Source organism: Pteropus medius, unplaced genomic scaffold (genome assembly GCF_902729225.1).
Source record: "Pteropus medius unplaced genomic scaffold, Ma_sr-lr_union100, whole genome shotgun sequence".
NCBI classification, from domain to species: domain Eukaryota; kingdom Metazoa; phylum Chordata; class Mammalia; order Chiroptera; family Pteropodidae; genus Pteropus; species Pteropus medius.
Genome location: NW_024342469.1, coordinates 2,794,230 through 2,818,746, shown reverse-complemented (window position 1 = coordinate 2,818,746; position 24,517 = coordinate 2,794,230). Strand labels below are relative to the sequence as shown.

Below are 24,517 nucleotides of genomic sequence, written 5' to 3'. Positions count from 1 at the left end.
ATGTTATAGCTGCTGTTTGTGACGTGCTCTGACTGATGCAGACCTCACCAGTTGGAAAGGTGGGCTCACTCCCACATACGTGGCACCCGAAGCCAGAGAACCATGACCTGGCAGCCCTTGCTCAGACTCCTAGCTTGCAATGGCTTCTGATAAGCCTCTCCTGCTGCCTGCTGATACACCTGCTGGAGTAAGGAAAACGCCTATTCCGAGCAAGGCGAGCTTGTGAAATATTCATCAGTCACTTTCCCCTGGGCCTTGGAGGGGATCTTCTGATTAGTCAGAGGCAGCAGCCGCCCTGCCCGAAAGGGAAGTGGGATCGTTACAGCCAGCAGCCTGTGGTCCACGGTTAGGTCTTACCTCTGTGCCTTTTCCGTGCTGTTCCCCGTCTGAAATTCCTTTTCCTCTCCTTTGCACCACCATTTACAGCTCAACTCTGACCACTGACCTCCTGAGCCCTCAGGCTGGGTCAGGCCACAAAGGATGCCGAAAGGCAGACGAGGGCCTTGGAACTGTCCTTCCAGGCGTGGACGCGCGCTGTGCGCTCGGCTTCTGTGTCCGCTGAGGGTCCTCACCGGCAGCCCCAGGGACGTTCAGGGTTGGATCTTCCTCGCAATGGCGGCTGTGTTGAGTACTGTAGAGTGTGCGGTAGCCCTCTAGCCGCCCCCGCTAGATGCTTGTCACACGCCCCTCTCCCCCCACCCCTAGTTCTGATAACCCAAGGGGTCTCCAGACATTGTCCAATGTCCCCGGGGTGGGGGGGCAGAATCAGCCCCACTTGAGAACCATGGGTCTAAGCTGTAAGGTTTGGCCTTCTGGGTGTGGAGGACGCGTGGACGTCCCCACGATGTGGCCTGGTCAGCTGGGCTTAGTGGGGTCACAGGCACATCTGAGCTTCTGAGTGGGGGAAGTGAGAAAGTCCAAACAAGCAATTTCCTTTTAAGCCAGTGACACAGTGTGCACATCACTGCCTGCACCTCGCCAAAGCCACCTCTGCCCACGTCCCACTGACGCAGGCCTGGTCCGTGGCCACTAGGGGTCTGGGGACCCTGGGTGCAGGCTGGGCTGCTTGCCAAGACCAGCTTCCGCTTTATAGGACAGGTGGGCACACAGATCCCTACCGGGGGGAAGGGGTCAATGGCTTTTGGAGGCAAACGGGCAGCTCCTCACACACCATTAGGCTCCGGTTCCCACCACAGTCCTCCTCACGCCCACGGCCTGACGCCCTCCCATTGTTCATTATATTCCCGCGGCTCCTCTAGGCCTTTGATTCCCTGGCTCCTGTCTAAAGAGTGTGGCCCTAGCTCCTTAGCTCAGTGGTTAAATAATATAAACGTGTATTTTTCTTTCCCATGAACGATGTCTAGATGTTGATAAACAAGAGCTGGTATAAAGCTCCACATGTCATCAGAGACCCAGGCTCCTGCCCGCTCATTGCTCTGCCTTCCAGAGCATGTGTCCCTTCGCCCCACAGTCTAAGCTGGCTGCTAAAGGTCTGCCATCACATCTGCTTTCCAGGCTGCTGGGTGGAAGGAGGACCGAATAAGGGCGTGCCTCTCTCCATTTCTGGACACTCCCACTTAATTCTCATTGGCCAGAACCTGGTCACATGGTCATGCCTAGCTGCAAGGGAGGCTGGGAAATGTAATCTGTTAGCTGAGCAGCACTAAATTGGAGCTGTGTCACACAGGTGAATGGCGAGATGGTTATCGAGGCACACGATCACCAACTTCTCCCCAACCCATGATCTGCTCAGCTGTCCCCATCCTGAATCCACCCAGCCTGTGGGCAACAGATTGTTCAGACGTCCTCCCGGGGTTTCAGCTGGGTCCCAGCCTGTGTCCAGGCCCAAAGAGGTGGTGCTTGAAGGAATAAAGGAGCAGGTGGATACCACCTCCCCACCCCCAGTCAGCCCTGCTCTGGGCCTGTCTGGCCAAGGACACTGACGCAGGGCCAGCGACGTGCGGGAGAGACCGTCATTGTCTAATGCAGACACTTATTTTCTCCTCATTATCACTCTGCCACTGCATTTAACTTCATGCATTTTTCATGCCTCTTAAAGCCAAGTGTATTCTTCAGAAAAAAATGGGGCCGAGTCACTTGCTTTCCCAGCCTCTCAGAGAATGACCAGCCAGTCATTTGGGGGAGGGGGAAGCTCATTTCTGAGCTGGGGACTTGGCCTTAAGAAGCTGGATTAAAGCTCTGAAATGTAATTGCTTCTGTAGCCTTAATCCTATTTGCCAGATTGATCTCCTAAAAGTAAGGGGGCGTTTGTTCTTTGTCTCAGGCACCAGGAGCCACGGCCTCGGTGCCGACACTGACTGCAGTGACGCCTGGAACACTGCATTCTGACTCCATAGCTCATAACTCATCAACAGCAAAGATTGACTCACGGTCACAGCACCCGGTAGGAGCCCCTTGCCACTTGCTTTAAGGGTGAGAAGGTTGCAACTTAGGGAGCAGAATGACTGCCAGGGTCACCCAGTGGCCAAGCAAGGATTCCAAGCTAGGCGTGCATCCACGGGGGTCCCCCTGGGTTCTTGCCCCGCCCCCCTCTCAGAACTGCAGCAGCCAATCCAGCATCAGATGCATGCCCTGGGGTCCCAGATCTGGCCGCATGGACTTCTTTGCCTGCACCCATGCTGCAGTGCAGGGCCCCAGGGAGGTGGGCCCACTGACCAGAAGTCCACCCACCCCCATGGGGACTCCTCATCTTGGCCTGAGACGCACACAGGCCACCAGAGGGCAGCATCCAGGGTGTCAGGGCAGGATCCTGTCCTGGCCCAGAAAATGCCTTTGTAGCTCACAAGCTCTGGGCCTTGGTTTACTCACCTGTGAAATGGGAGGCTGTCACCCATGCTGAGGCCTTGACCAACGCTGGTGCCCTACGACCCCTCGTCTAGGCTGACGGATGAATGAATGAACAAGTAAATAAATGAATGAATGAAGTGATGGACCCTCCTTGACCCCCACCTTCACTCCGGGCTTGTTCGTTTGTTTGTTTATGACAAGGCAGCCCTTGGTTGGCCTCACGGATTGCAAGGACCTTGTCAGCTTACAGTCCCTTATTTTTTATTTTATTTTTTACGCCTACAGCACCTGGTCTTCCTAGGTGGTCTCCCATCCGAGTACTAACCAGGCCCAACCCTGCTTAGCTTCCAAGATTAGACGGGATCGGGCTTGTTCAGGGTAGAATGGCCATGGGCTCACTCCAGGTTTAACAATGGGAAACGGGCCAGTCCGAGCTGGGTGCCTGAGGGACAAGAAACAATCTTCCAGGCAGAGGGATGAGCACAGCGAAGGCTCAGGGAGCCTGCTCAGCTGAGCATGGAGCTGGGGGAGTGGCTGCCTTTCCGAAGCTTCAGGGTTTTGATCCGTGAAATGGGGTGACAATGCCTGCCTTCCACACGGGGCCCCTGCACGCACCTCCCTGCGACTCCCAGGGACACAGTCCCTACATCCCCACCTTCATCAAACCCACCTGCACTGAGCCCCCGACCCCAGCTCCCGCCACCCCTTCCAGCCACACAGACCATCCCCCAGTGACCCCTAGTGTTCTATTTTGGGCACATTGCCTAGAGCACCATCCCCCACCCTTCTTCACCAGGAGACTCCTGAAATGCCTCTTCAGCCCATGGAAGTGGCTGGCACCGCCTCCAGGGAGCCCTCCTGGTTGTCCCAGTTCCCTTAGATGCTTCCTTCTCTTGACTCCCATGGCCCCTTTGCCCTCCCATCTCAGCCCAGATCCCACTGTGCTATAACTGTCTCTGTCCCTCCAAGAGAAGCCTTGGGGCAGATCTGGGACGGAAGCCTGTCTATACTCCATGTTCCCCACCCCCCGCACCCTGAGCCCAGAGTGGTGCCCGGGGTCCATGTGAGAGGGACACGAGCAGCGAGCCCTCATGGGCAGGGTGCCGCGGGCCGCCTGCCGGGTGGTGACCTAAGTGCTGGCGGTGGTGCTGCTGGTGGAGGCGGTGCCGGTGTCTCAGGGAATGAAAGAAGGCGAATCCCCTCCACCGCTGGGTCTAGTGCTGAACTTGGATTTGCCCTCACATGCTGCAGTCCCTGGACGAGAGCTGCTGCCGGCAGCCTTGGTCCTCCACGGAAGTAACGGCAGGGATGTTAGGGGACCCCAGTCACTCTCTAAAAGTTTCTGTACCCAGTTCAAATGTGGGGGGTTCTTTCCCCCACCCAGCAATTCTCAGACCCCAGCTGGGTGTCCTACAATTCAACTCAATCCTACGAGACTGCCCCAGACACCAAGGTGACCAGCTACAGACTGGAGGTTTCCACAACCCTCTCTCGAAGTTCCATTCATTTGCTAGAAAGGCTCACAGAATTCCGAGAAATATTTCACTTACTAGATTATCGGTTTTATTATAAAAGGATGTAACTGGGAATAGCAGATGGAAGAGACCCACAGGGAAAGCACGTGGCAAGGGGCTTCCACGCCTTCTCCAGGCACCCCTGTCCCCAGATCTCTGCCTGTTCACCAACCTGGAAGCTGCAAGCTCTCAGAACACTGTCCTTTTGGGTTTTCCAGGAGGCCGTATTACTTGGGCACAGCTGATTAAATCGGTGGCCACTGGGGATGGGTGGGCGGGTTTAACCTCCAGCCCCGGAGGACCGAAAGTTCCAGCCTTTAATCGCCTGGTTGGTTCTTCTGGTGACCAGCCTAAGTCACCTCATTAACATAACAAAAGACACATTTATCACTCTCAGCACTTAGGAAATTCCAAGAGTTCTAAGAGCCTGGTGCCAGAAATGGAGACAAAGACCAGGTTCGCTTCTTGTGAAAATTCTGTGCGGCAGCCTCCCAGCCCCACCTCTCCTCCAGGCTCCGGGGCCTCTGTCCTGAGGGTGGGGTCAAGATATGGGTGGGGCCGGCAGGAGGTTGGGGGGTGCGCCCGGCACCCTCTGAGGGCCGAGGCGTGCCACAGGTGCCCCGCCCTGGCTGGAAGTCCGGGTGCCCCTCGCAGAGGATGGCCCCGGCCTGGAGGACAGAAGAGGGTGAGAAGTGGGACCCTGTGGGATGAAGACCCAGAGGTGGTTCTGGGGTGAGAGGCCTAGCGACACCTCCCTTCTGGCCTAGCGGTCCCAGCCGGCCCACAGGGACAGTAGCACTGCTCACTCCTGCCCTCCTTCAGCCACCCCACTCGATGTGCTCCCTGCTCCTGCCCCCTCAGGGCTCACGTGGGCAGCAGGTCTTTGTCCTCAGGCAGCCCCTGGCCTCTGGTCCTTGACCTTGGGGTCCATCCACCCAATTCCGTTTCCTCCTCTGAGTCCTCGAAAACTTCCAATGTGACCACCAGAGGGCACTCTGCGGCCGGGAAAGGATGCGGCCATAGGACTCGGCTGTGCGTCAGGGAGGGCGCAGCGGGGCTGAGGCACAGGGGGCCGTGTGACCCTGGCCCTTTCATCTCTCCATAGGACGCGTATCTAGGGGGCCACGAGGAGGATGTGGCGAGGACGGGGTGTGCGGGGCAGTGGCCGGCTGCACTCCCAGCCCACTGCGGGGGTCCGCAGGGGGCTGCGTAAGCATTGCGTGCTGGACCCATTTTGTGCATCGCTCTGTCCGTGGGCGGCCGCTCGGGGTGTTTCTTCCTTCTGGCCGTCGCGGACAGTGCGGCTGCGGACATGCTGTGCAGGCCACGCTGGAGACCCTGACCTCAGATCTCCTGGCACAGGGACACCCAGGCCCGGAACGGCGGGTCACAGTCTGGATTTAGCTTTTTGAGGAACCGCTCAGCTTGTCCACGGAGACTGGACCGCTGGCCTCACCGGCAACTCCTCGGGGCTCCAGTGTCTCCACATCCTCGCCTGCTGTTCCCCTTGCATTTTACTGTGGTCGATGCTATTTTATTTCAGCCTCCTAGTGGGGGCGCTTCGCCCCTCGTAGAGCTGGATAATTCCCCCCACATTCGTGGTCAGGAGGGAGAGAGACCCTAACGCCAGCCTAGACCCGAATGGCAAAGGCGATGGAGGCAGGGTGGCCAGGGAGAAATCGGTGCTTCGAGGAAGCTTCCGGCGGCGAGGGGTGACATGCGTTGGCCAGCACAGCAGGTGGAGTTTAACGCGCCGCAGGCTGGGGGACACGTGGGCAGTGGCGGACGTGTGGAATGGCCCTCCTTGATTGTGGCAGAGAATGGGGGCAGGAAGGGGTGTGAGACACACGCGCGCGTACACACTCGGTCTCAGTCAGGACCCGGGACTGTGACTTAACCGACAAGGATTTTTTTAAGTCTACTACATGCCAGGTTTTGTGCTGAGAGGTTTCAGAGATACCAAAATAAGGGAAAAGTTTAACACCTTCCCCTGGGACGGGGGACTGGAGCCAAGTCTAGCAGGAAAGACAGACCCAGTCAGAGTTGCACAAACCACCCTTCTCTGCTGGGAAGGTCTCAGACGCCAGAGAGAGCGGGGGCTTTCCTGGGGCAGCACCCCCCGGCTGTGTGTGGAGGGGTGAGCGCTGGGCAGGGAGAGCTGCTGGCACAGGTATGGGACGTGCAAGGTGCTGGGTGTCATGCGGCCGGGCTGGGGGATCCGGGGGAGCGCTGTGGGTCGAGAGGCACAGTGTCCGGGAGGCAGGGCCTGAGGCCTGGGAAGGAGCTGGGTCCTCGGCCAGGGAGAAGGGAGTGGGAAGGTCTGCTCACTGCAGCGGGCCCAGGGCTGGTGCTCGGGTCTCGGGGCTCTGGGGGGCAACCCAGCTCCCTGTGCTGACTTGTAGGCCTGGCTCCCCCCAGCGGGCTCAGCACAGTGCCTTATCTTCGGCCAGCTCTGGGGTCACAAAGCAAGGGGCTATCACTGGGGAATACCCAGCTTCCAGCCACCAGGAGCCTCACGAGAGGGAGGGTGGTTTGCGGTGAGGAACCAGAGGCCCAGGTCACAGGCTGCCTGCCAGGCCACTCTCTGGAGAGCCTGTCCCCTCCCTCAACCCGGGCTAGGACCTGGTGGGCTCCAAAGGTGGCTCTGCCCTTCCGGGGCTTTCCAGGGCGGGAGAGCCACCAGGTGGCAGCACCCTGGGGTGCATGCCAGGCAGGTGTGGGGGCCGGGCAGGGCAGGGCCCTGCGGGGTACGGAGAGAGGGGGTGCTGGGAGGGGGCGAGTGGGGAGGCGGGGTAGGGGTGATGGGGAGAACTTACATCCATCTGCACTGCATACAGCAGGGACCAGGACAGGCGGGTTCCAGCCTGTGCTGGGGCCGGGGGTGGGGGGAGGCAGATGGCACATGAGCAAGGAGCACCAGACAGGACGGGGCTGTGGGAGGCCACCACAGCAGGACCTGGGGGACGGTGTGGCAGGTGGGGGCATGGCCAGAGCGAGGACTCCAAGGTCAGGGAGAGCTCAGCAGAATCCAAGGGCGAGGGTTGCAGGAGAGGGGGCGCAGAGGCTGAGGTTTTCTGAAGTCCCCCCACCCCACCATCGGGCGGGAGTCTCAGGCCCCTCATCATTTTAGGCTGAGAAGTTCCGTAATCCGTTTGAGCCCACTGGAGGAGAGTCTGGCGCCCTAAACCAGCGCTGGTGGCAGGTTCACTCCAGGACACGCTGTCTCTGAGTTCTGTCTTCCTGTGCGGCTGGGAGGGGGGTGGGGGAGCCTGGCCTAGGGCCACCCCTCCCCCGCGGCGCATTGTCTGCCCTGAGGCAGAAGCGGCTCCTGCCCAGGGCAGGCAGGGCATGGGGACCTTGAACCCCATGGCTCTCCCCACCTTCCATGCTCAGCCCACTGCTGGCCTGGACAGCAGGGCTTGGGGAGGCGACCATCCTGGTCCCCCAGGGCTGCCTGGAATCTTAAGAGAGGAGGCTGGACATGCAGGCCAGACCCTGCCTCCCAGCACAGCCACCCAGGCTAGGACATTGTCCCTGTCCTTCAGCCCACCCAGTGCTCCTCAGGACCACCCAGTCACTGGGGGCGTGGGGCGGGGCGTTGACCAAGTTGACCAACCCATCACTTCCCCTACTGCAGATGGCAGCACCTTTTCGCCAAGACCAAGACCTAATTTACAAGTGAAATGACTCTAGCACTGGCCTGTCACCTCCCAAAAGAAAAATAGCCCCACGCTCAGGGGCTGGGACACCCCATCCCAACTCTACCTGCCCCACCCGGCCAGGGGTCACGGAGCACTCTCCCCGAAGCATCCTTGAGGAAAAATGGCGACACCCAGCCCGGTGAAATGGGTCCCACTCGTTGGTAGCTGAGTTTGTAGCTAGAGCTCCAGCTGTGGTGCTCATTCCAACCCGGTCCACAGAGTAAACTGAGTCAGCCCAGGGTTCTGCCTCTCCAGCGGCATCTGACTCCTGCGGCGCCCCCACCAGGGGTGCCCAGCCTGGGACACCGTCCTCCTTCTAGCCCGGCCCATACGGGCCACTCAGGCCTGTCACTGCGCATCCATCCCATGAGTCTGGGAGTGGGGGCCTGCTCTCCTGGTCACTCCTGGACCCGCCCCTCCCCTTCCCTGTCAGGGCACAGGCCCCGTCCCCCTCCAGGTCAGGGTCGCCGGCTCATCACCTCCCCAGAGCCACTATTTGGGACATGAACTCTTGTCGGCCAGAGACTATGGCTTCTAGAAGCTTCTTTTGTTGTTTTTCTTTCAAAATGTTGCCTCCCTCAGCCATGCCTTTCAAAGTCTGTTTTAATGTCAAAAGCTGGCCGGCATCTCTGCTATCCCTCTCTGGGATATTTCCCTTCTCTCTGCTGCTGCCTGGAGGGGCGGAGGTGGGGGTGCCCATACTGGGGGACGGCACGTCCCCCACACCAGGCAAGGATGGCCATGCCCTTTTGTTAGAGGAGTCGATTAATCAGATCGGTGTGAGCGTGCGAGAGCCTGGCACACCCTCCCCACGTAACCTTCCCACGGCACACCTGAGCTTCTGGGTTTTATTTCTCCTGCCTGCTGCTCCCTCCCCCCCAGGTATGTGGGAACCCTGCCTCGCCTTTGCCTACACGGCCGCACCCCATCGCCATGAGTTGGAAGGGCACCGTCTGAGGACCTTCTCAGCTCCTTGGCTTCGGCAGGGCTGTCAACCCACCTGGCCTCCTTCCCACCCGCTGTCCCCCGCACCACCTCCTCGCAAATGACCTTACTCAGCTTCACATCTCACTTTTAAGGCTCCCACCTCCAGGCAGCCTCTCCTGATGCCTCCCCACTCACCCCCTCGCCCCCAAGCTCTCACAGCCCCCAAGATGCCTTCCATCACCCTGTCTCCTGGCTAGGCTGTGAGTTCCTTGGGACAGAGGCCTGGGGTGCCCTCTAAGAGGCATTGTCAGCCGAGAGGGGACAGCTCAGCATTTCATATGTGCTTCCTGCCTCACGCACGAGGAGCCTGGAGGCCGGACTGAGGAAGACAAACTGAGTCTAAACAGGAGGAGAAATAGGAATGGCACTGATAACCACCCCCTGACATCCGCCATGTGTGGGGTCTGTCACCCGGGTCTGTCAGCCTTGCAAACGCGCCGACCGCCGAGGAAGCAAGTGTGCAGGTGGAGGGGCAGCCTTCACCCCAGGCTGAGTTAGGGGAGCAGGGGTTTGAGCCCAAGGTCAGGGCGTGAGCATCCCACATGCTTTCCTGAGGGCGGTTCCGCATCATTTGGGAGTGGGGATATCTAAAAGGAGTCAGGGGTCGCCTTGCCCAGAAAAGATTTGGGGGTACAACAAAGATGCCATGGGACATGTAATTAAAAGCAGAAGTAAATGAGGAAGGAAAAGCAAGGGCAAGAGGAGGTCTGAGTGAAGCCCGAGCTGGGCTCACAGCTTTGGTTGAGAGCTCCCTGGCAGCCAAGGCAAAAAGGAAAAGCAGCAATTTACCCAACTCACTACCCCATGGGTAGGGTTAGAGGACATCAAGTCTTAATCCTGACACTTCCCTCCTGGGGAAAGGTGTCAGGGGCTTGGGGGTCGGCGTGGAATCTCCTTCCATCTTTGCACGTTCTGAGCAATGCCTTGGGCCAGACTTGGGCTGCACGTTGGAGCTGCCAGGTGAGACCCCAAATCAGGCTGCTGGGGCGTAATGACCCCCATATGCCCTCTCAACACGTGCCTGTCACTGTACCTCGCTCTGTCCTGACAACGGCCCCGCCCAGTGTCTGTCAGTCCTCCGAATAAGGAGATGGGAGGAAAGACGCCACACGGGCCTTAGGACATGGCTGTCTGTCCGTCTGTCTGTCCTCAGCTTTGTGCGGCGTCCACAGTCCTGATGCGTTCTCTTATCCTTGGCTGACCCCGTGACCCCGCGATGGGAACACTGAATCTTGGGCATCTCCTTTTCACCCCACCAACCCAACCAGGTGCCTCCGAGCTCTGGGCCTGCGCTAGAGGACTTGGCCCTGTGTCCACTGCCACCTCCGTCACCCCAGCCACTGCCAAGTCCAAGGCCCACGTCCTGCCTCCCCTCAGATCAGCAGGTGTCCATGAAGGCTAGGAAGCGTCTCACTGGTAGTGAAAAGAAGATTCGAGAAACGGTCAGAGGTGCCGGGCACCGACCTGTGTCTTGGTTAGTTCCAGTGGCCGTGTTTGTCACTAACAGGTTTTTCTAAATCGAAGAGACTTACCACAGCCCCTTCATGTGCTCACGGACGCCGTGGGTCCAGAACGTGGACAAGGCACAGTGGGAACACCTCGTCTCTGCTCCACTTGGGCGGGGGCCCCTGGAGGTGGCTCGGTGTCCGGGGCTGCGGTCAGCTGCGGGCCATCCTCGCTCACTGGCAGTGGCTGTCCACTGAGACCCCTCCGCGTGGCTGCCCCTTACCAGCTGGCTTCTGAACGCCATTGCTGGAGAGAGCCCTGCAGAAGCTCAGGGCCGTCATAGCCGGGCCCCCGGCCACACGGGGCCCTTCTACCACCTTCCACTCATGGAGGCAGTCACGGGCCCGCACAAACGAGACTCCCCCCAGTGTGGGCATGGCGAGTCCGGGAAGGAGCGCCGTGGAGCTCTGGCCTCTGTGGGGCTGCAGGGTGTGCCCCGCGCCCCGTGACCACGCGGTGCTGCGCAGTCTTGCTTCGTCGGGGCCACTTTTCCTGCGCTTCTCCGAACCCGCTCTCCGCCCGGCCGCCCGGAGGCTCCCAGGCGCTGACCTGCCCGGGTTTGGCCGGCGGGAGGTGCTGGGAGGGGGCCGGGTGCCAGGTGGATGGCCCTCCCTCCGAGCTTGGGACCCCCTTGCTCTCTTGATCCTCAGGCCACCGGCCACAGGGAGCCTCTCCTTCCCTCGTAGCTTTTCCTCAGAGCTTCCCACACCCGTGTCCCTTTATAAAGCACTCCTCAAATGACCCAAACCGAGGGTGCTACCTGCTTCCTGTACGCAGGGGCCTTGCTGGACACGGAAAGCACAGAGGGAAGGGAGCCGCCCAGGACCCTCTGTCTCCATGGGGCTCGGCCGAGGGGCTGGCCTGCAGCCTCTGCTCGGTGGCTTGCCCCTTAAGTCTCCCACAGAGAAATCCTGCTTTGAGAAGCTCACTGCCCAGTGTGGGGACAGGGCTGTATGTTTTAACTCCAGAAAGACTAGGCCCCAGTCGAGGAGCAGGCGCCAACTCAGACAGCTGAATAAACAGCCACGGTCACGTTTCCAGGCCCCCTGCAGCCTGGCCTCCCGGTGCTGGAGGCCACTCAAGGCCGAGAGTGGGGCTGTGGCCCTCCGTGGAGATGGCGGCAGCCTCTCTTCCCAGCTTCCGGGCCCCCAGCGGGCGCCCCTGTCTGGTGGTCAGCGGGGCGGGGCGGGGCAAGGGGGTTGCTGCTCCAGATGGGACATCCAAACCCAGCCTCCCAGGCCCGGCTCTGCCACTTTTGCCCGAGACCTTCTGAGCACGCCTGCCTCTCCCTGGCCTCCGTATGTCCAACTGTGGAACGGACAGAAACACCCCCAAGTGTCGTAAGGCAAACCAGGAGTGGGCGTCAAAGTGATGGGCTTGGGGGGTGAGGTGGGGACCAGGCTGAGAAGCTTTGAAGGGTACAGTGAAGACTTGAAATGTCCCCAAGGGCAAGGAGCCAACACTGTGCCAGAGCAGGGATTTTTAAGAAAACTGCTTGGAATTTAAATAAAACTGTTCAAGCGGCCGCCGGGCAGACCCGTGGAGGATGGCAGAGGCGGGGGAGGCTCGCGTGGAGGAGGGCTGGGCCACGGGGCCTTGGCGGGAGGCGGGCAGAGCTGGGGTTTGGAGGCAGGGTGGCTGTGCAGAACCCCAGTGGGGTGCGGTGTGCCCTTGCCACCCTGCTCCCGCCGAGCCGGACCGGGCGGGTGGTGGCACCCTCACCGTCCTCTCTCCTCGCATCCTGGAACTCAAGGACCCCACTTCCCAGGGCTCAAGGGGCTACATCATGAGAACTTGACCTTGAGGAGAACTGGCCATCACCTTGGGGGGATTACTTTTGATTTAATCCCCAAATAATAACTCCTCAGCTTTCCTAACTGCACCCAGCTGTGCGGGGTCTCCAAGCTTCACAGCAGCACCCCCTCCCATCTCAATACTCCCGGCCTGGACCAGGGAAAGGAGACTCTGGGACACAGGGGTGACAGGGGCCAGATGTCCCTGTGTGTACCAGGGCCCATGGGGTCTAAGCCCTCTCAGCCCGGTCCATGGGGGGGGATTGTGGCCATCTGCCAAGGGGACAAATGGATGGCCTTTCCAGCCATTGACCTAAAGGCCACTCACGGCACAAGCTCAGACCTTCGAGAGCCTGCCCGCTCGCACTGACCTCTCTCTGTACTCCCCAAACCCCTCCCGCCTCCCACGTTCTGAGTATGGAGACAGGTTTCGAGTCTGCCACCTGAGACACCACACACCTGTCGGGGCCCAGCCCCACGTCCCCAGGAATGAATCACTCTCTCCTGCCCCAGACTGCCCGGGAGGGTTGACATCAGACTGGGAGACCCCCAGGAACAGGGCCACATCCTGTCTTCTCTGGATCCCTAGTCTTGGCCTCTCGTGTGACCATCAACATGGCCTGGTCAGTGCTCTCCGGTGCCAGGGCGCCGCGCCTCCGGTGTGCCAGCTCCCTGCGCCTTGAAGCGAGCCTTGCCCCTGCCACACACAGAGGCCCGGGGGCCTCGGCGTTGAGGCGCCACCCCTCTCCTGCCCCTGCTCCAGGGCCCTGGGAGGGCGTCCAAACACATGCCTTCCTGTTCCCGTGAACCGGCCCTTCCCCTCCTCCGTTTCCCTCAGTTGGGAGATGCATCCACCCCCAAAGAATAGTGAGCCCCAAACTCGCCAGCCCCTCCTCCCCTCCCACAGCCTCAAGCCCTGGGTGGCCGCTGACTGGGGGTGACGGGTGCTTTTCCACTGGAGGTGTCCGACTGCAAACAACACGAGTCACCTGACAGTCCACTCACTGGCCACTGACCCCTGAACCAGTCTTGATGACACCCACCCACGGGAAGATGGGAAGACCCAATGAAATAACGCGGTGATGCTCAGCCAGGGCTCCTAGTGAGGGCGCCTGCGTGGGTGCCCAGGATTTTAGACTGGGCTGCCATGTGTCACTTTAGCCACCAGGGGGCAGCAGAAGGGAGCGGTTCCGCTTGGGGAGCTGATGCTTTGTGTGGGGCAAGCAGGAAGGGTCCGGCGGGGTCACTAGGCCCGCCCAGGAGTCTGGGCTGGATCCTGGCCCTGCGCTAGCGCTGGGGCCTGCCTGGCCCCTCTGCGCTGTGGTCCTGGGTCTCCTCCAGCGTGGAAAGGAGGCGAGGCCCAGAGCAGCTTCCCCCGCACAGCTGCAGTCCTGGCCGGGGGACCCGGGGGCTCCTGGCGTCCAGTTGAGGCCCACCCCCTACCCCCATCTCCGGTCTGCAGATGGGGAAATTGAGGCTCAGCCAGGAGCCGGGGCTTGGCCTATGTCCCACAACGAATTCAAGGCAGAGGCAGGACCGGCTGGGCCCACAGACACTGAGGCCTGCCCTGCTCCCTCTGCACACGGCCAGCGTCCCAAATGCCACCAAGAGCAGGGGTCCTGCCGGGCCCAGCCTGGGGCAGGTGACCCTCTCGGAGCTCCCGGAGCCCCCTGCTGCCCGACGACTGTGGCTGCCCACGGAGGAAGTCTGTGGGCCCAGCCCCCACGCTCCAGGTGGCTTCGGTTTTCGGTGTCCCTCCCTCCACTCGGTCAGGGCTGCCGGGTCATGCCAGTTCCTGTGGCCCCAGCCTTCCAGCACAGGACCTGGCAGGAAGTGGGGGCTGGGGGACAGGGCGGTGAGTCACCCCGTGGGACACCTCCCGCCGAGTTCCTGTCTCTCGGTCCCACCTTCAGGGGAGCCTGGCAGGGAGCCCGGTGAGGAAGAGGTTCGGGGCTTTACAGGGCAGGGGGCCCCCGCTTGTCGTGGGACCAGGAGAGGCCCTGAGGGGACCCCAGGTGGACGGGCCCCATGGGTGTTTCCTCCTGGCTCGGGCACAGGAAGGAGGGCGCCTCGAGCTCTCTGTGGCCGGAAAAGACTCGTGTTCCAGGAATATGCAGCTTGGCAGTCGGAGGCGCACACTGTGGGCTCCCGGGCCCCGGGGTGTGAGCGTGCTGCGGGGCCTCCCTGGGCCCCTGCTTCCCTGCGTGGTGACACGGCACGGGGCTGGGACGCCAGGGTCAGCGTGAGACCGCAGGCCGAGGCCGGGCCCAGGGCCGAGCCAGTGCGGGACCAGCAGACGAGTCAACAAACGTCTGGGGTCCCCCGGCGCCCCCGAGCGAGGCTGCTGAGCGTTCGGTCCAGAGTCCTGCTCCCCGCCTGGCCCCCTCGGCCCCCGTTTTGGCAGCCTCTGGGCGGGCAGGGCACGAAGGCCGGGCAGCCGCGTCCCAGGCGAGCTGGGGCCCGGCCAGCAGCGCTTCCCCGCGGCCTCCTCCCGCGCTCTGAGCCGCATTACCTCATCGAGAAGCCATTCCGGAAAGGAGCTGCAGAGCCCCTGGGAGTGGAGGGGAGAGGGGCTTTCCACGGGCCCTCCTGGCAGCCGCCAGTGCCAGACGAGGGCAGGCGTCACGCCTCCGGGTGTCTGCCTGCCGAGCGACCGCTGGGAGGGCAGCTGGCTTTTGTCAGCTTTTCGGGGTGACCGGGCCAGGCTGAAGCAGGCCGGCAGCGTGGCGCTGCCCTCGGCCGGCTGGCTACCAGGCAGCCAGGGGATTTAGCTCAAGAGCCGGAACCGAATGGCTGCACGGGAGGGGAAGCCAGGTGCGTGCAAATTGCAGAAGCCAAGCCCTCCCCGTTCTGGGCCTCAGTTTCCCCTCCATTCAGCTCCCTTCCCCCCCCCTTAGTTCTCGCCCTCCCCCTCCCATGGCCACAAGGAGCCCTGGACATAAGGGAGCACGTGATCATGCTCCCTGCTGCCTGCTGATGGAAGCCGGAGGCCCGACCGCCTGCAGCTGGCCCTGGACGGGCCTTTCTGGGAGTGTGGTCAGGGCTGCGGGGGCAGCTGGGGGGCTGGGGAGAGAGGAGGAGCTCGAAGCCCTGCCTGAGGTGCGTCCTAAGGGATGAGGATGTGGGGGCAGACGAGAGGTGCTCCCGGCCTGGCCCCGGCCCTCCCGCCCAGCTCAGATTCCAGAAAAACCTCCCAGAGCCTGCTTCCTCGTCTATAAAGTGGGGCTCACAATGCCCCCACATCCACCCAGAGACTGGCTGAAAGCACACTGGAAACCGTAAGAGAGGCAAAATGGCAGGCTCTCACGGGGGGCCTGTGGCCAGGCAGCAGCACCAGCTTCTCCTGGGCCGGCTTTCGGTCCTCGCGTCGCCAGGGCGTGAGGGCTCCTCCGATGACACAGATCTGGAGCACTTTCTCAGTAAAAACCCCCTCGTCCTCCAGCCACACCTGTCTGCGTGCACGCCCAAGCTCGCCACACCTTGTTTCAAACTCTGTCTGTCTGGAGAACTTCTACTCGTCCTGCAAAACCCCAGGCGAAGTGTCCCCTCTTCTGAAATGTCTCACGGGGTTGCTCTGAGACCCAAACAAGAACACGCGTGTGTGAACCCGTGGGCGTGGCTCCGAGGTGAGGGCCGCGTGCTCACGGCCGTCCTCGTTATTCATTAGAAGCGGTCACAACCAGGGGCGCATGGGCCAGCAAGACGGTTTTCTGGCTCGAGATATGAGCCCGGCCTTAGCAGACGGCGGCATTTTCAAAGAGAGAAGGAAACCGAGGCTAGGAGTCGGGAGGAGTGTGGTGGTTTCCAATACGGCTGCGAGTTCCTCGTCCCCCTCCCATTGAGAGGTGGGGCCCGTGTCCTCTCCCCTTGAGCCCGGGCAGGCTTGTGGCTGAGTGTGACGGTGGTGCTGCTGAGTACCTTCCGAGGCGGGTCGGAGAGGTCCACACCGCCTCTACGCTGGAGCCCTGAGCCGCCTGGCCGGAAGGAAGTTCAAGTGCCCTGGGGCCTCCGTGCCACGAGGAAGCCCAGGCCACGTGGAGAGGCCGTGTGGAGGCCCGTTGGTTGACAGTTCGAGCCTTCGAGTCGTCCCAGCCCAGGCTCCAGACAAGTGAAAGGAGAAGCCACCTCAGACGCGGCAGGCCCGGCCTCAGAGCTTCCAGCCCTGGTCGTCTAAGTTGTCCCAGGTCCCAGGCAAAGCACCAGATGTCACAGAGCAGAGAAGAGTCATCCCCACTGTGCCTTTCAGAATCCCCGACCCACGGAATTCATGAGCAGAACTAAAGGGCGGCATTCAGGGTGGTTCGTGAGAGCACTAGCTACCTAGAGCAGGTGAGACACTTTGAGCCAGCACCAGGCCCGGTGAGCAAGGTGGCCCCAACCTGGAGTTCAGTCCCGGAATGGATTTGTTCCAAACGCGCTTGGGGTCTGTAGCCTGCTAGGTAAACAGTGCTTGCATGAACGAAAATGTTCGGCCTCCCTTCGGCTGCTCTTCCTGAGTGCTCCCCAAACCCAGAGGGGGTCTCCCTTCCTCCGAACTCCTGACTGACCGAGGGCCCAGCGCTCTGGGGAGTTACCCAGGTTCTGTGTGGCATCCGTCCCGCCCCACTCCAAGGAGTAGGATGCTGAGCTCATATTCTCTGCGGTCCCTCTGGGCTCCCAATCAGCCTGACTCGGGTGGTCATCCACCCATGTGGGTGTCTCCTCTGTACCCCCTTCTCCTCATGACCCCACCTCCCACGACTGCTGGGACCATCACTGGAACTTTGCCGTGACATGCTCAGCACCTAAGACGGGTGCCACTGGTGTCTGCTGGATGAATGAACAAGTCAATAAACGAATGAATGAATGAGCGCTTCCTGTGCTCATGCATTCAATCCATTCATTTTCCATGCACGCAGCAAGGATTCTCTTATAGCAACCCCGGGAGTCTACTCTTGCATGTCTAATGTGACGGGGAGCTCACCACCTTTCGAGGTAGCCTATTTCCTATTGGGGGAGCACTGAACAGAGAGCACTTCCCTGAGCTGGCCTTATTCCTGAGTCCCAGGGGTGAGTGGCTGGAGAAGGGGGGACACACGGCAGAAGAAGGGGTCCTCAGAGCCTGCATCTGATGCATGATGGGAGCAGGTGAGGGGACCCAGGAGTGCCAGAAACCTCTTGGCTCTCTCTGCATCGGCCCAGTTGAGGTCCCAGGGCGGGCGGGGGCAAGGGCCTGGGGCAGGGCCAACACCCCAGGAGGTCCGCAGAGACTGAGAAAGAAACCGGGCAGAGGAGAGAGCTGGGGTGGGACAGGTGGTCCGTGTTGTTTCCATGGCTTCGGTGCCCCTGCCCGCCTGGCCCGGCCTGGGAAAAACAAGCTGGGCACCGAGCAAACGGTGCCCGTGACCGCCAGGGACAAAGGCTGGGCTGCGTAGGCGCTCATGGCAGCCACCTGAGCCTGCCTGGCAGGGCATCGCTTTAGCCTGGGCGGTCGGGCTGAGCTGCTGGGCCCACAGTCTGTCCCCAGGGCCCCTGGGGAGCCAGCTGGGCTGGGGGCTGGGGGAGAGGAGGGCCTGGGGCTGGCGCTCCCCTCAGCCTTGTGTCCGAGGTGCACAGGGCCCTTGCTGAGCCTCCAGGAGACTGAAGACAGCGGGCTCCTTGGGCAAAGGAATGGGATTTCTCTCTCCATCTCTGAGTGAGGTGACACCGGGAGATGGGCTCCCCATCCCAAGGGGCACCCCCAAAGAATGACCCAACACAGGCGCCCATGTGAGGTTTGTTTTTGCTGCCTCTGGCCCTGAGCCTGGAAGCAGGGTTGGAGGGAGCTGGTGGACCAGTGCGCCTCCCTGGCAGCTCAGAGCTGTGCTGGTCTCTCGACGTTCCCCGCTCCCCAGGGGCCAAGCGTGGCCGCCCTCGGAGGCGACTTGCTTCATGACACATGTCGTGGAGGCTGCTTCCCCCTCCCTGCCACACGCCTCTCGTGCCCGCTTGTGGACCTTCCCAAACCGGCCGTGCTTCTCGATGCTTTCTGGCTGGCTTCTGGGACACCCAAGCTGCCGGGTGCTCACGAGGGCTCACGGGGACTTCTGCCATCCTGCAGCTCAGACACCGAGGAAGTGGGCCACTAAGTTGTCCTAGGAAATGGGCCCCTGAGCCACTGAGGCCAGAAGGACCGAAAAGTGTAAACGAGAGGAGCTGGGCTTTGCCTGTAGTGAAGGGAGGTTGGGGCCAGGAAGTGCGGGCGGGGCTCGCAGCCAGGCGTCCGCCCAAACAGCAGCTCTCGGGCCTACAGAAGCCCCTTAGCCCTCGTCTGTGCCTCCCTGCTCCCCTCGCCTGCCCTTTCCCCACTTGGGGCTGGACCACCCGCCTGCCCAGGTCTCAGCCCCCACGACTGAGAAGGGACAGTGTGCTCTGCCATCCTGTGTGGCAAAGTGGGCTCCCAGGGAGCCACTCCGGGGCAGGCTTCAGGGAGCAGGACATCAGGTAAGGACAGTCTGGGGTCACCACTGTGGCTGCAGGGGAAGGATGCAGGCATGGGCAGAGGCCGCCAGCACTCTGGAACGAGAAGGCCCCCAGGGCCCGCCTGAGTTGGGTGGAAACGGCCAGGCCTTGTACTGTTGTCTGCATCTGTCACTGGATACGGCCCACCCAGGGAGGACATGACGTTAGGCTCCGAAGTCATGGGACCAGCTCAGAAAATATCTCTGAGCTCTGAGGAGTAAAGAAGCCATTTTCACCCAGGACTAAGAGGCATTCTGGAACACCCCCGAGGCAGGGCTAAGTGACACTGTGATGCCAGGGGACCCTGCAGGACCCCTTCACCTCCTCAGCGGTGGTGCCTGCTGAGTCAGCCCCCACCTGCACCCTGCCTCCTGCAGCGGGACCTGCCAGTCTGGCTGTCCCCGCGCTGGCCAAGACCTGCAGCCCCAGGCACCCGGCAGCCCGCGCCACTGCTCAGCAGAGCTCTGTGTTGGAACTTGTACTTTTCTGAACTCAGATGTCCTTCCAGCCGCCTTCCCACGGTGCTGACACAGCCCGTCAGATTGTCACATGGATAAGTCATCTCTCCAGGTGCTGGGTGGTTGGCGGGGGTGGGGGGGGGCTGGGGGGACGTGGAAAAAGACTTGAGTCCATTGACCTCAAGACAGCCTCAGCCCACCTCTTCCTGCCATTCCCTCTCCTGCCTGGCCAAGTGATAGAGTCCCACAGCCTCTCCTCCCCAACCCTCGTCAGCCCCATACATCTATCAACTCCATCTCTGTGGCATCTTCACTTGCACTCCCCTTCCCTCAGCACCCAGCACACTCAGTTCCCTCCCTCTTGAGGAAAAAAACACCCTGACGCCACACACCCATCAGACGCTGCCACCGTCCTCCTACTCCACAGCAGGCCTCTGCAAGACAGGCCCAACCCTGGTCACTCCCCGCTCCGCCTCCCGCCCCCCTGCCCTCCAGTAGCTACAAAACTCAATTCAGTTGGGTGCTGTCACCACCCTCTACTGAAATGGCTCTTATCAGAGTCAAGGATGAGCTCCACCTTGCCAAAGCCAAGGTCATCTCTGACTCCATCATGGCGTGTGATGCAGCCGACACACCTCCTGCTGGAAGCTCCTCGTCCTTGGGCCCACACACCCCCTGACCTCACTGGCCTCTCATTCTCTGGGCTGGGGCTGGCCAGCCTCTCAGGGGACAGTACGCATGCCCAGACCTCAAAGACCAAAACACACGGAGGTCTCCCATGCCCACATCTTCAGCCCTGTCCCCACCCCAGACCCTGAGTCCCCCACAGCGTTTCTGCACTGTCAGCTGCAGAGAGAGGAGGAGGGGCCTGAGGGCTTATGAAGAGGGACAGGATCGAATGAGCTGCAGCGAGGCCGGGACCAGGAGCTTCGCGATGCCATGACACGGTGCTTCACACGCGGGAGGCCTCGACCTCCTGTGGTTCTACTCATCTCCACGGCAGAGGAAACCCGGACACTCTGCTGGGACTTCCGGGACCTCCCCAGACGTCCTGACCTGCCCATCGGGGTTTCCTGGAGCTGGGCCAGGGCACCAGCCACTTGTGGACCAGGAGCCACCCCGGTGGCTTCTGATTTCTGACTCACTCTTCGGCATGACCAGACTTCTCCTTCAGGTCCCAGGGTGTAGACAGATGTCAGCTCCCTGGGTGTCACTCCCAGACCCCAGCCACAAGGCCCAAGTCATCTAGACTTCTCGGTGCGTTGTCTCTGCCACCACCTGGGTCTGAGCCACTGTCATCCCCTACCTGGGCCACTGCCGATGTCCCCGACATCCATTTTTCCCACCCCACCACCCCCCAGTAGCCAGAGGATCTTACAACATTCAGACCTCACAAACAGATCTGCCCCTGGCCCGTCCCTCCCCTAGATCCAGGCTCCTCTCCCCAGCAATGACCATGATTTCAGGCCAGTGGAAACCTACTGTGAGTGAAAAATGATAAATCATCGTTTTCATTTTACTTTCTCTGATTACTGATGAGGTTACTTCTCTGCTTAAAAACTTTACTCATTTTTAATTGGGTTTTTGTCTTTTCCCTTTTTTTATGGCTAGGAGCTCCTTTAGTACTTATATATCATATGTTACAAATTCAAATTCTTTTAGATAAAGAATAATTTATAAAGAGGTCAAATCATAATTCTCGTGCAAATAGAAAATGAACACATCTATGATTTTACTTAACTCATTAACTCCTAAGGTGACCAATAATAAGATGTGAAAACCAGTTCAAAAGAGAATTTGAAGGACGGATGTATGTGCAGGCGATCAGGAAGGCAGAAACGAATTTGCTCGTAGGTACGAACCTGGTTACTATCCTATAGAGCGACAAAGTGTACTGTCCGGGATTATCTTTAAGACCAAATCTAATTTTGTCTGTTGTACAAAATGCATTTGCATTGCTATGGACCAGAATCATTTGCCTTACAGTCGATATTCTAAAGCTTAACTTCTACTCCGCCAGAGCTGTACTTTTTGTAATATATGCTACTTGTGTCTTCTTTTTATAATGATGAAAAACTAGTCGTATCGTGATTTCTACTTTTTTATCATTTTAGAAATTTTTCCTTCCCTCTCCTCGATGTACTGAGATTCTGTGTGCTGTCCCCTGGTGTGGATACTGAGATTTTTCTTTTTGTTCTTGCATTTGTCTTGCTTGGCACGTGGGCGAGCAACTTCCCATCTTCCTTTGGTTCTAGGGAATTCCCGCTTAGTATATGACAAAACGTTATCTCCCTTCTCTTCTTACTAACATCCACTCTGAGGGCTCTTATTAGACACACGAGGCAATCGCTGGATCTGTCCTTGTTTCTGGATGGGAACAGATGTTAATCACGTCGTACTTCCCCTTTACAGAACAGAGTCTTTCTTTTTTTCTCCAGACCTAGCAAGGTTTTCCCCGTTCCTCTGGCTTTCAGAAGTTTAACTATGAATCACCTAGAAGTGGTTTTACTTGTATTTACCCTGCTTGCGGTTTTTTGAGCTCCTTGGATCTGGAAGTTAATGTTGTTGTTGTTGTTGTTGTTGTTGTTATTAATATTGAGAAGTTTCAGCCATTCTTCACATTTCCCTACACCTATATCTCTGTCTCCTCTCTTTCTGAGATTTTAATTACATGAACTTGGACCATTTGATATTGTCCACAGGTCTCTGAATTTTTAAATTTTTCAGCTATGGTCCTATTCAGCTCTAGAATTTCCAGTAACACTTTCTATTTGTCAGTAGAGATTCCCTATCTTTTCACTCATTGATACTATACTTTTGTTTAATTCCTCTGAACATAATTTTCTTTAATTCTTTCAACATATTTACAGTAGCTATTTTGAAGTAAATAACTGCTAAATCTGAAATTTGGGCTCACTCAGAGTTTATCTCTGTTGACTTCCTCTCCTGTTTCTTTGATGGGCTAATACTTTTTGTTTGAAAGCTAGATGCTGGAGAATACCTTGGAGCTCTCAATCAGGAGCTGAGTCGATGGAGATTAGCAGGGGCCGGAGTCACAGGTGTGGGAGGACAGGTGACAGTCCCAGAGTTCATGAGGACTTTCACGTTGCCATTGTCTCTGCCCAGAACAATTTTCATCACTGTCCTCCTGGCTCAATCCTTCTCATCATTCTAGACTCGGCTTCAGAATCACCTCCTAGGGAAGTCTTCCCAATAATCCTGACCAGGTTAGGACCCGTTGTTAAACACATATACAAGTACTTTCTACAACTGTAGTAATTACGAACTCATCTGTGTACCTTCTTCTTTCATGTCTAGCTTCCCGACTATACCGGAAGGGAAACGAGAGCCAGAGTGAATAGTATGTTGTTACCATGGGCCCGGCACACCGAGGAGCTTCATAAATATTTGTTTAATGCATAATCGTTGCCCACTTTGCCTCCAGGACGTTTTCCCAATCTGTTGTCTCACCAGCAACATATAAGAGTGTTCATTCCCTGAACTCTCACAGCTCCTTACCTTTTATCAGTACTTTTAAAAATCTTTTTATAAGCTCTCCCAAGCTAATAGCTAAAAGTTTTTATCTTTGATTAATTTGCATCCTTTGAAATTAAACCTTTTCAGTAGACATATTGGAAATTTGAATTTTCTCTTCTGTAGGCTTCCTTTCCATATCCTTTGCAAATATCTGGTCTTGTTGATTTGCAAGAGGATTTTTGTATATTGAGTTAGAATGACAGTTGATCCTTGAACAGTGTGGGGATTGGGGTGCCGATCTCTCGCACAGTCAAAAATCCATATAGAACTTTGACTCCACAAAAACTTAGTTGTTCCTCGGTATCTATGGAGGTTGGGGTTCCAGGATCCTCAAGAATACCCAAATCTGTGGATGTTTAAGCTCCCTATATAATATAGTGCAGAACAATGCATACACTTGGTTCTTCACATCTGTGGACTCTCAACTGTCAATCAAAAACAGTAAAGATATTTATTGAAAAAAATCTGCACATAAGTGGACTCACGCAATTCAAACTCATGTTGTTCAAGGGTCAACTATATTTTGTCTGATACATATTTTTTCCCAGTTTGTTGGTTGCCTGTCAACTCTGCTTATACTGTTTTTTTCCCCACGTGAAAATTTTAATTTTTATATAGCAAAAAATCTTCATTATTTCCTTTGTGGTCCCCAATGTGAGTGCTACTGCTTACTTATCCACCTCAAAAATATGTAAATAATTATATTTTCTCCCAGTGTATTTATGATTTTATTTCTTTTACCTTAAAACTCTTAATCTATTTCAAGTTTATTTTGATGCACAAGAGAGATGTCATGTCATGTCATTTTTCAGAATGGTTGCCAATTTCTCCATCTCTGGTTTTTTTTGATGCATTACCTAAACAGAGGAGCTTGTACCCCATGCCTTCATCTCCTTCTAGATTTACTGTACTGACCCATCCATCCTAGTGACAGTCTTATACTTTTTAAAAACTGTTTGCTTTCTAACACGTTTTATTGATATTAAATTCTAGTTGAAATTACTTACTATGTTGATTCTGCTAATAGTTATCAAGTTCCTATTTTGAGTTCAACACTATTCCAGGTGCTGGAGATACAGCAGTGACCGACACAGACAAGAATTCTGTTTTCTGGAACTTACGTTCTGTTCAGACACCCATTATTCATCCCTTCAGATCCAGTCAAGAGTAGACGACACGTGCTTTCAATGCCAGAGTGTGGGAGATAAACTCAGACGATGGCACCATGTCCCCAGTGTTTGAACACTTTGGTCCAGGCACCAAGGGGAACACAGAGGTCCGGGAAGTAGGGCTGGCTCCTCTGCCATCCCCACGACCTTAGCTGTTGTTAAATTCAAGGTCTTTGTTCCCACAGAGGGATTCTTCCACCAGGGAACAAACTAAAGATTACACTGCATCTCGAGATCTCAGCTGGCTATTGGTTGTTTTGATCTCCTAATGCTAGGGAACCAACAGGCAAAAACTTAGTCAGCATACTGATAGGTCATTTGACCCTCAACTTCAAGAGTAGCTAAACTTGGGGGAAAGGCAAGAGACTGTCTCGGAACCAGAGAATTCACTAGACGCCTCCCGTTGCTTCCAAGATGGTGACTAGGTGAGAGCCACGACCACAGCCTAGCAAGGGCGATGCCACGCAGGGGCCCTCGGCAGCTAAGGTCTAGGGCCCTTCACCAGCCCGGCAACCTAGACTCGGGGAGATGCTTATGTGGAATGTGCGGTGGAGGGTGGAGGTC

At 57.9% G+C, this 24,517-nt stretch overlaps 1 pseudogene; it reads right to left on the bottom strand.

Moving 5' to 3' along the window:
• Window positions 1–3,084: 3,084 nt before the first annotated feature.
• Window positions 3,085–3,203, bottom strand: LOC120603064 (uncharacterized; annotated as a pseudogene).
• Window positions 3,204–24,517: the final 21,314 nt, after the last annotated feature.